The sequence below is a fragment of the Triticum aestivum genome, chromosome 5D (assembly GCF_018294505.1).
Source record: "Triticum aestivum cultivar Chinese Spring chromosome 5D, IWGSC CS RefSeq v2.1, whole genome shotgun sequence".
Taxonomy (NCBI): domain Eukaryota; kingdom Viridiplantae; phylum Streptophyta; class Magnoliopsida; order Poales; family Poaceae; genus Triticum; species Triticum aestivum.
This window is the reverse complement of record NC_057808.1, coordinates 450,714,298-450,728,562: the sequence shown is the minus strand read 5'-3', so window position 1 is coordinate 450,728,562 and position 14,265 is coordinate 450,714,298. Positions and strand designations below refer to the sequence as shown.

Here is a 14,265-nt window from a genome sequence, read left to right as displayed (position 1 = left end):
AGTGTTCCATCGAAATGGCAGGTTCGGTAATTGTAACTGGTTCCTGATTCGATGAACTAGGCATCTCCTGATTAGATGAGGTAGCCATATCCTTCATGGGAAAGATATCTTCAAAGAAAGTCGCATCATTTGACTCCATGATCGTACCGACATGCATGTCAAGTACATCAGATTTTACAACCAAGAATCTATAGCCAATGCTATGAAAAGCATATCCCAGGAAAACACAATCCACAGTCTTTGGTCCAAGCTTCCGCTTCTTTGGAATTGGAACATTGACTTTTGCCAAACAACCCCATGTTCGTAGATAAGAGAGTTTTAACCTTTTCTTCTCCCATTCCTCGAATGGAGTTATCTCTTTGTTCTTTGTGGGAACTCGGTTTAGAACATGACATGCTGTCAATATCGCCTCCCCCCACCATGCCTTGGAGAGACCCGATGTGTCTAACATGGCGTTAACCAAATCAGTTAGAGTATGGTTCTTTCTTTCGGCCACCCCATTTGACTGAGGTGAATAGGGAGGCGTCCTCTCATGGATTATACCATCTTCTGCACAAAAAGCATCAAATTCATTGGAAAAATACTCTCCACCACGGTCGGACCTAAGCCTCTTGATTTTTCGATCAAGTTGGTTTTCCACTTCAGCTTTATAGATCTTGAAAAAATTCAAAGCCTCATCCTTAGATTTCAGAAGATACACACGGCAGTATCTAGTGGAGTCGTCAATTAACGTCATGAAATATTTCTTTCCACCTTTTGTCAAAACACCATTCATTTCACATAGATCTGAATGTTTGAGCTCTAGTGGTGCAAGATTTCTCGTTTCCGCAGTCGTGTGAGACTTACGAGGTTGCTTAGCTTGCACACAAACTTGACACTTAGATCCCTTGACAGTGGTGAAACTAGGGATTAAGTTCAACTTCGCTAGTCGCGACATGCAACCAAAGTTAACATGACAAAGACGTGAATGCCACACATTTGACTCACTATTGTTGCAAACATGATTAACAACTTTATTGCAAACATCTGACAAGGATAAACGAAACAGGCCTCCTGACTCATAGCCTTTACCAACATAGGTTCCATACTTGGATATTACAAATTTATTCGACTCAAAGACAAGCTTGTAGCCATCTCTACATAGAAGAGATCCGCTAACAAGATTTTTATTGACGGAGGGGACATAATGCACGTTCTTCAGCCGCACGATCTTTCCCGAAGTAAACTTCAGATCGACCGTGCCAACACCACGAACAGAAGCACTTGAACCGTTGCCCATCAGCACGGTTGAAGTCCCTGCGGTCTGATAAGACGAAAACATGGAAATATCACCACATACATGCACATTAGCACCCGTGTCAATCAACCAGTCAGGAGAATGACATACTGAAAGAATAATGGGAAATATACCATACCCAACATCCTTCATGTCAGTGTCTCCAATGACAACATTAGCGGTCTTGCCGTCTTTCCCAGGATGACGCTTGTCATAGCGATTAGGGCAACTAGGAGCCCAATGATCAGGATCCCCACACACATGACAAGCACCTTTCTTTTGCTTTACCATCAAGAGTGCCAATGAGATCCGGGACGGAAAACTCCTGCCTCTTATGCTTCAGCAAGGTAGCAAAGTTCCTCCACGAAGGAGGAAGCTTAGTGATGATACCTCCGGCAACAAACTTGTCCGGTAGCATACAACTAAAGTGCTCAAGTTCTCTAGCAAATGACTGTATCTCATGACGGAGCGCTCTTCAGTCATCCTGTAATCATAGAAAGAGGAAGAAGTCGTCGGAGTCCGTGATGAATAAGTCAGTAGTCGCGCGGCCGAAAGGTGCAGCGTTCGTATTCAATGTGTGGCGAGGCGGGCGGCGGAGAAGGAGCGCGCGTGGATATCCCTCTTGTTCTCATGCTCGTACAAGTGGGGAAAGAACCTCCCTTATAAGGAGGTCCAATTCTCACTAAACTAGCAATGTGGGACTAAATTTTAGTAGTATCCCTTGCCTTGCACAGATGGGCTAAGTGGGCCTTTAGGATTTATTAGGAATTTCTGAAATAGTTATTGGGCTGCCCAAAATAGACTAAATTCCAGCATATTCACTCACTTTCCCTAGTATTTTCACATTATCCAGTTAAGCACTATATTAAGTGTGAATCGCATGGCAACAATCGTCGATCAGGATAACATCCTCGAGTGACACCATGTCCAAAAATCCGCGTCCGTAGAGATAGAGATAGATATATACACACGTGCCAACGACGAGCTACGTGTGCATCCACCGATCGACGTAGTACGTACGCTCGTCATCACATCGAATCAATCATCAGTCCAGATCAATCGATCCGGCCGTGCGAACGATGGCAACCTCGGCGGTGAGTTACAGCAGGATCAGGTCGTCGCACGGCGAGCCGCCGCTGAGCGAAGAGCTGCTCGTCGACGAGATCCTCACGCGCTGCCGGTGGACGCCGCGGTGCGCTTCCGGGCTGTCTGCGGGGCGTGGAACGCGGCGCTCACCTCCGACCACTTCGTCGCCGCGCACGCCGCCCGAGCGGCCGCGGCGCGCCACCCTGAGATCGTCTTCTTCTCGCCGACCGTGCGGGGCGTCGCTCGCGACGTCCTTCTACGCGTGCCCGATCCCGGTGGACGGGGGCGCGCCGCCCGCCATCGCGGCTGCTCGCGAGCTGCTCACCGCGGGCGACCTGGCCGGGGAGCACCTCGTGCTGTCCGGGAATAGGCCGTGCCGCGGCCTGACGCTCTTCTTCGACGTCCGGCTGTCGGAGTACCACGTCTTCAATCTCTCCACCGGCGAGCACGTGTCCCTGCCGCCGTGCGAGCCGGCGGAGGAGATAACGCCGGCGGTTCCAAAGCTGATGCAGGTCAAACGGTTTCCTCTGGAGCTCTCCAGCACCGGCCTCGGCTTCGACCCGGCCACCGGCGAGCACGGGGAACACAAGGTGGCCAGGCTCTTCAGGAACATGTTCGGGCAGCAGAAGTGCGAGGTGTGCCCCCTGACGCCATCAGGCGTGGGGCAGTGGCGGCCCTGCGCCGGCGGCAACGCGCCGCCCGGCTTCGCGTGCCACGTCGACGGCAGGGCTCCCGTGGCCCTCGACGGATCCCTCTACTGGCTGCTGCACCGGCGGAGCCTCGCCGACGACGGCAGCGCCAGGGGCCCGCAGCAGGACGCGCCCATCCTGTCGCTCTCCGTCGGCGCCGAGCGGTTCGGGTGGGTGCGCACGCCGCCGCGGCTGGCGTCACGCATCCGGCACCTCACCAACCTCGACGGCTCCCTCTGCGCCGTCGTCCACGACCATCTCGTCGACGACGTGCTCCTGCTCGTCACGTGGAGTCCGTCGTCGCCATCGTGGTCTGCGCGCTGCCGCGTCGACGTGGGCAGCCTGCCCCGGCCGATCCGGGACGAGCTCAGCGGGGAGCGGGAGATCGTCCCGCTGTGCAGTGTGAAGAAGAAGATCCTGCTGGCGACGAGCCGGCACAAGGTGTACGCCTACGACACGGAGCAAGGCGCCGCCGAGGAGGTGTTCGACATGAACCGCTTTGTCGACGTGCCGCCCCACAACAGCGAGTCACGGCTGTTCGTCAACATTGGCCTCCACGAGGAACGCATCGCCGGCGTCGGCCTGAAGTCGGCGGGTGACAACTGGCTACAGGTGAAGCGGGGACGAGGCATGGTGCTCGGCATGCGGGAGGCGTCGTCGATGTGCCAGCTAGAACATCGGGACCAGGACGAGGATTTTCACAGGACGACGGAGGTGATCATGCAGCTTGCATTCCCAGCGTAGGGACACGATGTGTACTTTGTACTTTGTATGCTTGTCATACTTTGTATGCTTAGTAGTATGGTACGATGTGTATTCTCAAAGGGTATGGAGGTGATTCATCAATTTTTTCCTTTGATGGCTGCTATGATGGTGTGAGGCAGGTGATGGACGTTGGTGTCAAGTTCAGAGGTTTTTTTCAGTCTTGTTTGTAATTTTACTTCTTGACCGTTGTTACTTTGTGCAAAGGCTAGCGTTCCGCTATTTATTCAGTTTTGTCAGGTCGGTGTGTACGTGGCTTGTACTATGATCCTTTTGATATAAATAAGACACGTATTACCATGAAGAAAATAGAATTTATAAAATAAAATAAAATTATAAATTTGCTGCTGCATAGTTTTTTGGGGGGACAATGCTACTGCACGTGTCATTTAGATCCCTAAAAGAATTTTTGCGGCCCAGTCTAGAAGGGCGACACCAACTTGGCGCACAAGAAGACTCCCGAAGATCTCGAAGTATATCTGCCTGACCGTAATCAGCTACTAGTATCAAAAACGCTCTTATATTATGGAACGGAGGGAGTATGATATATTTAAATCGTAGGTCTCTCCCCCTTTACAAATCAAGGCATGGCTAGTTGATAGGTTTCTCATCATCTAATCTCCATATAACTTACCTGATCATAGCGATCTATCGTTCTGCCCAAACTCGCTCACAAAGGGCATTGATGGCCCGACATTTTGTCACTTTTTAAGGATATTTTGATTATGTTTCTAAAAGGTTTCCATTAATATACATATTTTGCTTATGCTAATCATTTGAGAATGAAGAAAACTTGCTTATTGTAGTGACGTGCAGACATATATATATATTTGTGTTCAAAAAAATAACATGTATATTTTTTGTAGGAAACATATCAAGATCCCAGCAATGACGTCAATTGGAGCAACTTCCCTTTGCCAACGGAAATTCATGCTCTTATGCAAGGTATGGCACTGGCCATTCAACACTCAGATAGGCCCGTGATTGTACAATCAGATTTTTCAAATGCTTTGGCCATCCTCTCGGGTGATAGTCTTTCTAGGTCGGCCTATGGTCATCTAGCTTATGAGATTAAGGATCATTTCGCAGCTAGGGAGTTTCTTCCTTTAAAAATTAGCAGAGATCAGAATAGGGTAGCACATCAATTGAAAAACTATAGTCGTACCGAAGCTTGTACTGCTGTATGGCTGAACTCGTGTCCTTCATGTTGTGAGGAGCAGCTGTCTCGTGATTGTACCCCTATCATACTGGAATAAAATCCCTTTACCCCCGCAAAATAAAAACATATTCAACATAGGCACCAAATCAAAACATAGGCACTGACAAGCGAGGTCCGGCAGGCGATGGCGACGCCTCTGCTCCTCTGGCCCTCTCCCTCCCCTCTGGTCGTGGTCCACGCGGGGCTGCGCCACTGCAGGCCTCCTGTAGCCTCCGTCGTCGTTGGTAATCGCAGCGTCATTCCGCCAGCCGCCAGGCTAGAAGGAGAATCCATCCAATCCATCCAGTACATCATCCATCTACAAATCAACAAGGTATTTTTCTCTATTTTTTTAAACATGGCAAGAGGTATGACCAATGGCGTAGGCATCATCAGGTGAGGTCCCGGGCAAGCCCCAGGCCGAACACACATTACAGTGCCAAATAGTACCGATAATGCTACAGTTGATGAAGAGATCCGGCGCAAACCCGGGCGGCCGCCCGGGCTGCCTGATCGCCTGGGGCATTTGTGTTGTCATGTAAATTGGAATGTATACTTACTTTCTTTGGTTTTGATGCCAAAGTGCTGAGTCCATTGTTAACATTTTCAAAGAGAGAAACATAATTTTACATTTTACCTTTTGACTTTTCATCATCTTTCACATTATTGTTAAAACGTTTGGACTTTAGTAATTTGTCTAGCCAAAATGAATTATCTCAAAGAAACAAGAAAAAACAAAAACATCAAACATTCCTGATAAACCTAAAATACTATCATGTCTTGGAGAAGAAGCTGAATAAAGGCCAAAACGATGTCTTTTTGAGACAAAACGATGATACAAGAGGAGTAGCTAATTTTCTTGGGTCCATCAAGATATATTTGTTTTGAGCCATACGCAAGCCCGCATACTATTCATATATGAATCTAGCTTTGTGAAATTTTCATTTTGGAAAAGGAGGATAACCCCCGGCCTCTGCATCAGCGTGACACGCTCTGTCAGAGCTGAAATGAAAGCAAAAAAAAGTGTAAATTGCCACAACCGGCGAAAATAGAATGAGATGACTAAACACCTCGCCTATTATTGGGCCACCATTCAAATTGATTGTAGATATCGTGAGCTACCATCTCCCATCGGGTAGACCCAGTAACCAAAGGCTCCCTGGCTTCCGGAGAGTGAGTAACGACCATATACGGATCCAAATAGTGGCCTTGTAGATAACCTGCAAAAAATTAATCTGAGTTTGTCTGTTAAAAACCATATCATTTATGCAGTTCCAAATAGCCCAAAGTAACGCACATACTCCTATCCGAATATGTGTCGCAATAGTTGGATCAACCCTGAAAGATCGTGGATGTCGCCTAGAGGGGGGGCGGTGAATAGGCGCTTTAAAATAATTACGGTTTAAGCTTGAACAAATGCGGAATAAACCTAGCGGTTAATTTGACAAGCACAAAACCTACAACAACTAGGCTCACCTATGTGTACCAACAACTTATGCTAAGCAAGATAAACAACTAAGTGATAGCAAGATATATGACAAGAAACAATATGGCTATCACAAAGTAAAGTGCATAAGTAAAGGGTTCGGGTAAGAGATAACCGAGGCACGCGGAGACGACGATGTATCCCGAAGTTCACACCCTTGCGGATGCTAATCTCCGTTTGGAGCGGTGTGGAGGCACAATGCTCCCCTAGGGCCACCGTAATCTCCTCACGCCCTCGCACAATGCAAGATGCCGTGATTCCACTAAGGGACCCTTGAGGGCGGTCACCGTACCCGTACAAATGGCAACCCTTGGGGGCGGTCACCGAACCCGTACACTTTGGCAACCCTTGGGGGCGGTCACCGGAACCCGTCAAATTGCTCGGGGCGATCTCCACAACCTAATTGGAGACCCCGACGCTTGCCCGGAGCTTTACACCACAATGATTGAGCTCCGAACACCACCAACCGTCTAGGCCGCCCAGGCACCCAAGAGGAACAAGCTCAAGGGCACCAAGCACCCAAGAGTAATAAGCTTCTCAACTTGTAACTTCCACGTATCACCGTGGAGAACTCAAACCGATGCACCAAATGCAATGGCAAGGGCACACGGAGTGCCCAAGTCCTTCTCTCTCAAATCCCACCGAAGCAACTAATGCTAGGGAGGAAAAAGAGAGGAAGAACAAGAAGGAGAACACCAAGAACTCCAAGATCTAGATCCAAGGGGTTCCCCTCACATAGAGGAGAAAGTGATTGGTGGAAATGTGGATCTAGATCTCCTCTCTCTTTTCCCTCAAAAACTAGCAAGAATCCATGGAGGGATTGAGAGTTAGCAAGCTCGAAGAAGGTCAACAATGGGGGAAGAACACGAGCTCAAAGGATAAGGTTCATTGGGGAAGAAGACCCACTTTTATAGGAGGGGGAAATCCAATCGTTATGTGCTCAGCCCGCACACGAGCGGTACTACCGCTCTACGAGCGGTACTACCGCTCGGGCGGAAGAAGCAGGGAAACGGATCAACAAAACATGAACCTTGGGGCGGAGCGGTACTACCGCTCACCCCGGCGGTACTACCGTGGAGTCTGGAGGGTAGGAGAGTGACAGACCCGAGCGGTACTGCCGCGGTGGTTGGGCGGTACTACCGCTCGTGAGCGGTACTGCCGCCCTACTGCCGCTGTGAAGTACCGCACTATCCGACACGAAAAATGACCCCTCGAGTCGACGCGGTAGGGGCCTGGTACCGTAGCGGTACTACTGCTGAGGACCCACCAGCGGTACTACCGTTGCGGAGCGGTACTGCCGCTTGTGACCCCTAAGCCGTACTACCGCTGGGACCATCCTAAAGCCACTTCCACGAAAACAAGAATACTCCACGAGAAACCAAAACTGCCATAACTTCTGCATATGAGCTCCGAATTGAGCAAACTCAAGCTTGTTGAATACAAGACGAGTAGCATCAAAACAGAGGAGTGAAACCTCCAACTGAGAAGAACCGGCATAACCTTCCAACATCGAAAACATCATAGAAGATGCGAGTGAACTCCGTTTTCGATGAACTCGAGCTTGTCATCAAGATGACCATAAGCTCCAAAACTCACAAAGAGAAAAACCAAATAAGAACCAAGAAAGATGATGCAAGGATGCAATGGTTTGAGCTCTCTACGAATGATACGATCAAGCTACTCATGGAGAGCCCCCCTTGATAGTACGGCAATCGATCCTATAACCCGGTCTCCCAACTACCATCATGAGACCGGTAAAATAGAAAACCTATCAAGGGCAAACCTTTGCCTTGCACATGGTCCACTTGAGCTAGATGATGACGATCTTGACTCCCTCAAGTTGGACCACCTTTCTTGGTTGCGTTGGCTCGATGAAGACTAGTTGATTGCTCCCCCATACTCCACTATGGGTGAGCCACTCTTCCGCACATCTTCACAAGTCCCTTGTCACCACAATGGACGGCAAGCTTCAAGCATTTGATCTCTTCATGATGCTTCACTTGAACTTGCACACCGCAACATCTTCACAAGTCCATTGTCACCACAATGGACGGCAAGCTTCAAGCATTTGATCTCTTCATGATGCTTCACTTGAACTTGCACACCGCAACCTAACCCCACAAAGAACTCTCACGAAGATCATGGGTTAGTACACAAAGCGTAATTGACAATGCTTACCACACCATGGGATCGCTTGATCCCTCTCGGTACATCTTCTACGCTTTGTGAGTTGATCAAGTTGATTCACTCTTGACTTAGTCTTGATCAACCTTGAATCTTTTCAACTCTCTTCATTTGGATGATGTCTTGAAGATATACATGAATGATCACACAATCTTCTTCTCCAAGACATGCTTGCAATAAGCTCAACTCTCACATGACCAATCTTTGGATAATAACACCTTGATCACCACATAAACTCCTTGAAACCAACACATGAACTTCAAGAAATGCCTATGGACAAATCCTTCAAATATAACTCAAGGCAACAATTAGTCCATAGAGATTGTCATCAATTACCAAAACCAAACATGGGGGCACCGCATGTTCTTTCAAACCCCCATTTAGCCATGTCCCAAATAACGTATGAATACTATTTGGAGAGGTAATATTAAATGCTACATGGACTGAGCGGCATAATAATCTAGGCATCGGACATTTGAGAAATTGGTGTTCAATCGATTCATCTTGATCACAAAAGCAGCATCGTTGAGTGCCCTCCCAACTTCGCTTTGCCAAATTATCCTTAGTCAGAATCACCTCCTTATGAACAAACCACATGAAGACTTTGATTCTTAAGGGTACTTTTATTTTCCAAATATGCATCGGTTTCGGAATTGGACCAGAGTTAATTAGGTCTACATACATAGATTTCACTGAAAACTGAAGGAAATATGCCCTAGAGGCAATAATAAAGTTGTTATTTATATATCCTTATATCATGATAACTATTTCTTATTCATGCTAGAATTGTATTAACCGGAAACATAGCACATGTGTGAATACATAGACAAAATAGAGTGTCCCTAGTATGCCGAGTATCGGAGAGGTATCTCTGGGCCCGTGAAGAGACTTGCCGGTAACGAGATTGAACTAGGTATGATGATACCGACGATCGAATGTCGGGCAAGTAACTTACCGATGACAAAGAGAATGACGTATGTTGTTATTGCGGTTTGACCGATAAAGATATTCATAGAATATGTAGGAACCAATATGAGCATCCAGGTTCTGCTATTGGTTATTGACCCGTCTCGGTCATGTCTACATAGTTCTCGAACCCGTAGGGTCCGCACGCTTAACGTTCGATGTCGATTTGTATTAGAGTTATGTGTTTTGGTGACCAAAGTTTGTTCGGAGTTCCGGATGAGATCGTGGACATGATGAGGAGTCTCGAAATGATCAAGAGGTAAAGATTGATATATTGGAAGGTTATGTACGGACACCGGAATGGTTTCGAAGAGGTTCGGGGATTTTTCGGAGTACCGGGAGGTTACCGGAACCCCCCGGGAAAGTTAATGGGACTCATGGGCCATAGTGGAGAGGAGGAGGCAGGCCACAAGAGGTGGCCCCCCCCCCTCCATAGCAGTCCGAATTGGACAAGGGGTGGGGGCGCGGCCCCCCTTTCCTTCTCCCTCTCCCCCTCTTTCCCCTTTCCCCCTCTCCGTTGGAAGGAAGGGGGGAGCCGAGTAGGACTAGGAGTGCCAGTGGGACTCCCCCCACTTGGCGCGCCCCTAGGGCCGGCCGGCCTCCCCTCCCCTCCTTTATATACGTGGGCAAGGGGCACCCCAAAGGCACATCAATTGTTCTCTTAGCCGTGTGCGGTGCCCCCTCCACAGTTTACTCCTCTGGTCATAGCGTCGTAGTGCTTAGGCGAAGCCCTGCGCTGATCACATCATCATCACCGTCACCACGCCGTCGTGCTGAAGGAACTCTCCCTCGACCCTCTGCTGGATCAAGAGTTCGAGCGACGTCATCGAGTTGAACGTGTGCTGAACTCGGAGGTGCCGTACGTTCAGTACTAGATCGGTTGGATCGTGAAGATGTTCGACTACATCAACCGCGTTAACCTAACGCTTCCGCTTTCAGTCTACGAAGGCACGTGGACACACACTCCTCTTCTCGTTGCTATGCATCTCCTAGATAGATCTTGCGTGAGCGTAGGATTTTTTTTGAAATTGCATGTTGCATTCCCCAACAAAAACACACCGTTCATTGATAGTCTCCAATGAATCGTATCTGGCTCATCAAAGAGTTGAACGTCCATCAACCTTTGTACGAGATGTAGCCAAGCGTTCCCTCGGTCTCCTACTAAAGACCTCCGGAACTGAATGTTTAGAGGTGAAGACTGTAATACTGTAGCAACATATGCGTTCTTACGTTGTACAATATTATACAAGGACGGATATTGTGTGACCAGAGGCGTCTCCCCTAGCCAAATATCCTCCCAGAATCTAGTAGAATTACTGTTTCCAATGATGAATTTTGTTCTATAGAAGAAGGCCGTTTTCAGTCTCATCAACCCCTTCTAGAAAGGTGAATCATTGGGTCTAATGGTAACCTGGGCCAATGTTTTAGCCCGAATGTACTTGTTATCCACTAACTGTACCCACATGTCTTCAGTCTTAACAGAAAGACTGTATAACCATTTACTGAGCAGGCAACTGTCTTTTACCTCTAAATTCTCAATGCCTAGCCCCCTGGTTCTTCGGTCTACAAATGATATCCCATTTAGTAAGCATGTATTTTCTCTTTATTTCTCATCGCTTTGCCAAAAAAATCATGATCAATAAAAATCTAACATTTTCCGTACCCCTACAGGTACCTCAAAGAAAGATAGAAGGAACATCGGCATATTCGTGAGTACTGGGTTTATCAGTACCAACCGACCTCCATAAGACATAAGTTTACCCTTTCAGCAGCTTAGTTTTTTATTTCAAATCGATCTTCAATACACTTTCATTCCTTATTAGAAAGCCTGCGATGGTGAATTGGTATACCAAATAACTAAACGGCAGGGTATCAAGTTCACATCCGAACAATTGTCTATAACCTTCTTGTTCTTCCCTGGCTTTCCTAAAGCAGAACAATTCACTTTTGTTAAAACTAGCTAGGACCTCAATAAGTCCCGAACGTTCGGAATTTAAGCATGTCATCCCAAACGTTTTTTGATGGCAACTTTTGTGCTGCGAGGTGGCAACTTTAGTTGTTAACACACGGCAACTTTGTTCCGTTTCGATTTTTTATTAGAAAATTGCCATGTTTGTCAACATCACCTTATTACTAAAGTCACCTTATTAGTAAAGTTGCCATGAAAAGAGTTCGGGATGACATGCTTAAAAATCGAACGTTCGGGATTTTCCGTAAAACTAATTTTCAAACCTAACAATTGTTTGAATAGGCGTAATATAACCATCATATTTCTGGCCTTATTTGGCTGGATCCTCCTCTATTTTATTTTTGTAGGGGATCGGCTAGAGTTGGCCTTATGTGTGTATCTCGTGATGTTAAAAACAAACTAGATAAAAGAGGGATGATGATTTGGAGCTAGCTAGTTCCCTTGCATTGGTCATGCAAACTGCATGATCATTCCTCTCATGCTGCGAAAATCCTCATCCTTGTCCCTCTGTCGTTGGTACACCTCCGGCGACACCTCCCGCTTGCTGACCACTGTATCTCCACCCCGCTTCACCTGCAGTCTACTGTCACCGGCCGACGTCCGCCCGACGCCGGCGATGCGTTCCTCGTGGAGGCCAATGTTAATGAACAGCTGGGCCTCGCTGTTGCGGCACGGGATGTCGACGAAGGCATTCATGTCAAACACCTCCTCCATGTCGCCGCTGTCTGTGTTGTAGACGTACACCTTGTGCCGGCTCGTCGCAAGAAGAATCTTTTGGCCACCGCTGACGCTGCAGAGCGGGACGATCTCCCGCCCCCTGAGCTCGTCGTGGATCGGCCGGGGTAGGCTGCCCATGTCGACTCGGCAACGTGCCGACCACGACGGCGACGACCGACTCCACGTCATGAGCAGGAGCACATTGTCCATTATGAGGCCGTCATGGACGACGGCGCATAGGGAGCCGTCGAGGTTGGTGAGGTGGCGGATGCGTGATGCCAGCATCGGCGGCGTGCGCACCCACCCGAACCGCTCGGCGCCAACGGAAAGCGACATGATGGGCGCGTCGTGTTCACGGTCCCTAGCGCTGCCGTCATCGGCGCAGCTCTGCGGGTGCAGTAGCCAGTAGAGATACCCGTCGATGGCCACCGGTGGCATGCCGTCGATGTGGCACGCGAATCTTGGCGGCGCGTTCCCGCCGGCGCAGCGCCGCCACCGCCACTCGCCGGCCGGATGCAGTAAGCGAGCACACCTCGCACTTCTGCTGCCCGAGGATGTTCCTGAAGAGCCTGACCACCTTGTGCTCGCCGGTGGCCGGGTCGAATCCGAGGCCGGTGCTGGAGAGCTCCAGAGGAAACCGTTTGAGCCGCATCGGCTCAGGCACCAGCGGCGTTACCTCCGCCGTCTCGCACGGCGGCAGGGCGACGTGCTGGCCGGTGGAGAGGTTGAAGAGGTGGTATTCCGCCAACCGGACGTCGAAGACGAGCGTCAGGCCGCGGCACGGCTTCCCGGACAGCAGGAGGTGCTCGCCGGCGAGGTTGCTCACGCTGAAGAGCTGGCGGGCGGTGGAGGGCGCCGCGCCCCCGTCCACCGGAAGCGAGCACGCGTAGAAGGACGTGGCTACACCCCGCTCCGTCGGCGAGAAGAAGACGATCTCGGGGTGGCGCGCGGCGGCGACGAAGTGGTCGGAGGCGAGGTCCGCGTTCCACGCCCGGCAGACCGATCTGCAGCGCACGGCTGCTGCCACCGGCAGGCGCGTGAGGATCTCGTCGACGATCAGCTCTTGGTTCGGCGGCGGAGGCGGTTCGCCGTGCGACGACCTGATCCTGGAATTTGCCGGTGAGGTTGCCATTGTTTGCACGTACGGCCTGATGGAGATATTCCGAGAGTTACTATTGACTATTGAGGCGACGTGTTGACGACGTACGTAGGTACCTATACATATGATCGTATGCAAAAAAAAAAAAAATCGTTCAATGTCGGATTGTAGAGCCGTCTCCGGCCGTGCCAAGGAGTTATCCGTGTGACCACGTGCACGCGGCGGTGTAGACGGGGTGCCTACTCAAACATGACTAGAACACGACGGGAGGCATGACCTTTCTGGGGTAGCCTGACAGGGTTTTGGCCCACGTGCTTCAAATAAAATATTCACTGCACTTCTAAAAATGGATTTGAAGGATTAAAATACTTCACACAAAATGTTGTTTGGAAATATGCTCAATCAATCGCGATATGTTCATGTATTCCGGAAAATATTTGCAACACATTCAGAATGTTCCTTTTCCAAGAACACAGATGATAATCAAGAATATGTTAAGTTTCAAACCTTTTTCTTCCGGACAAGAAAACTACTGAACTAAATTATAATACAGTTCCCAATAAAAAAATTATGTACTAATTTTCTTATAATATTACACCAATGGCTATGTACATGTGAAACACATAACAAACGACAAAAATATTAAATAGAGCAAAATGGGGCGAATAAAATCATTCATGAGAAAATTAAAACTATGGAACAGAAGAAAAAAAAACGATCAATCAAGAATTTATGTCGTTTTAACTTGAAAATAATAAAAATAGAAAATGATCAATTTAATAAAGACGAGCGGTCATGATAAAGAAAATGATGGAGACCAGTAAATTGACCTC

The 14,265-nt window shown here is 48.6% G+C and overlaps 1 pseudogene; it reads left to right on the top strand.

Moving 5' to 3' along the window:
• The first annotated feature begins 2,303 nt into the window (after positions 1-2,303).
• Positions 2,304-3,795, top strand: LOC123120894 (uncharacterized; annotated as a pseudogene).
• Positions 3,796-14,265: the final 10,470 nt, after the last annotated feature.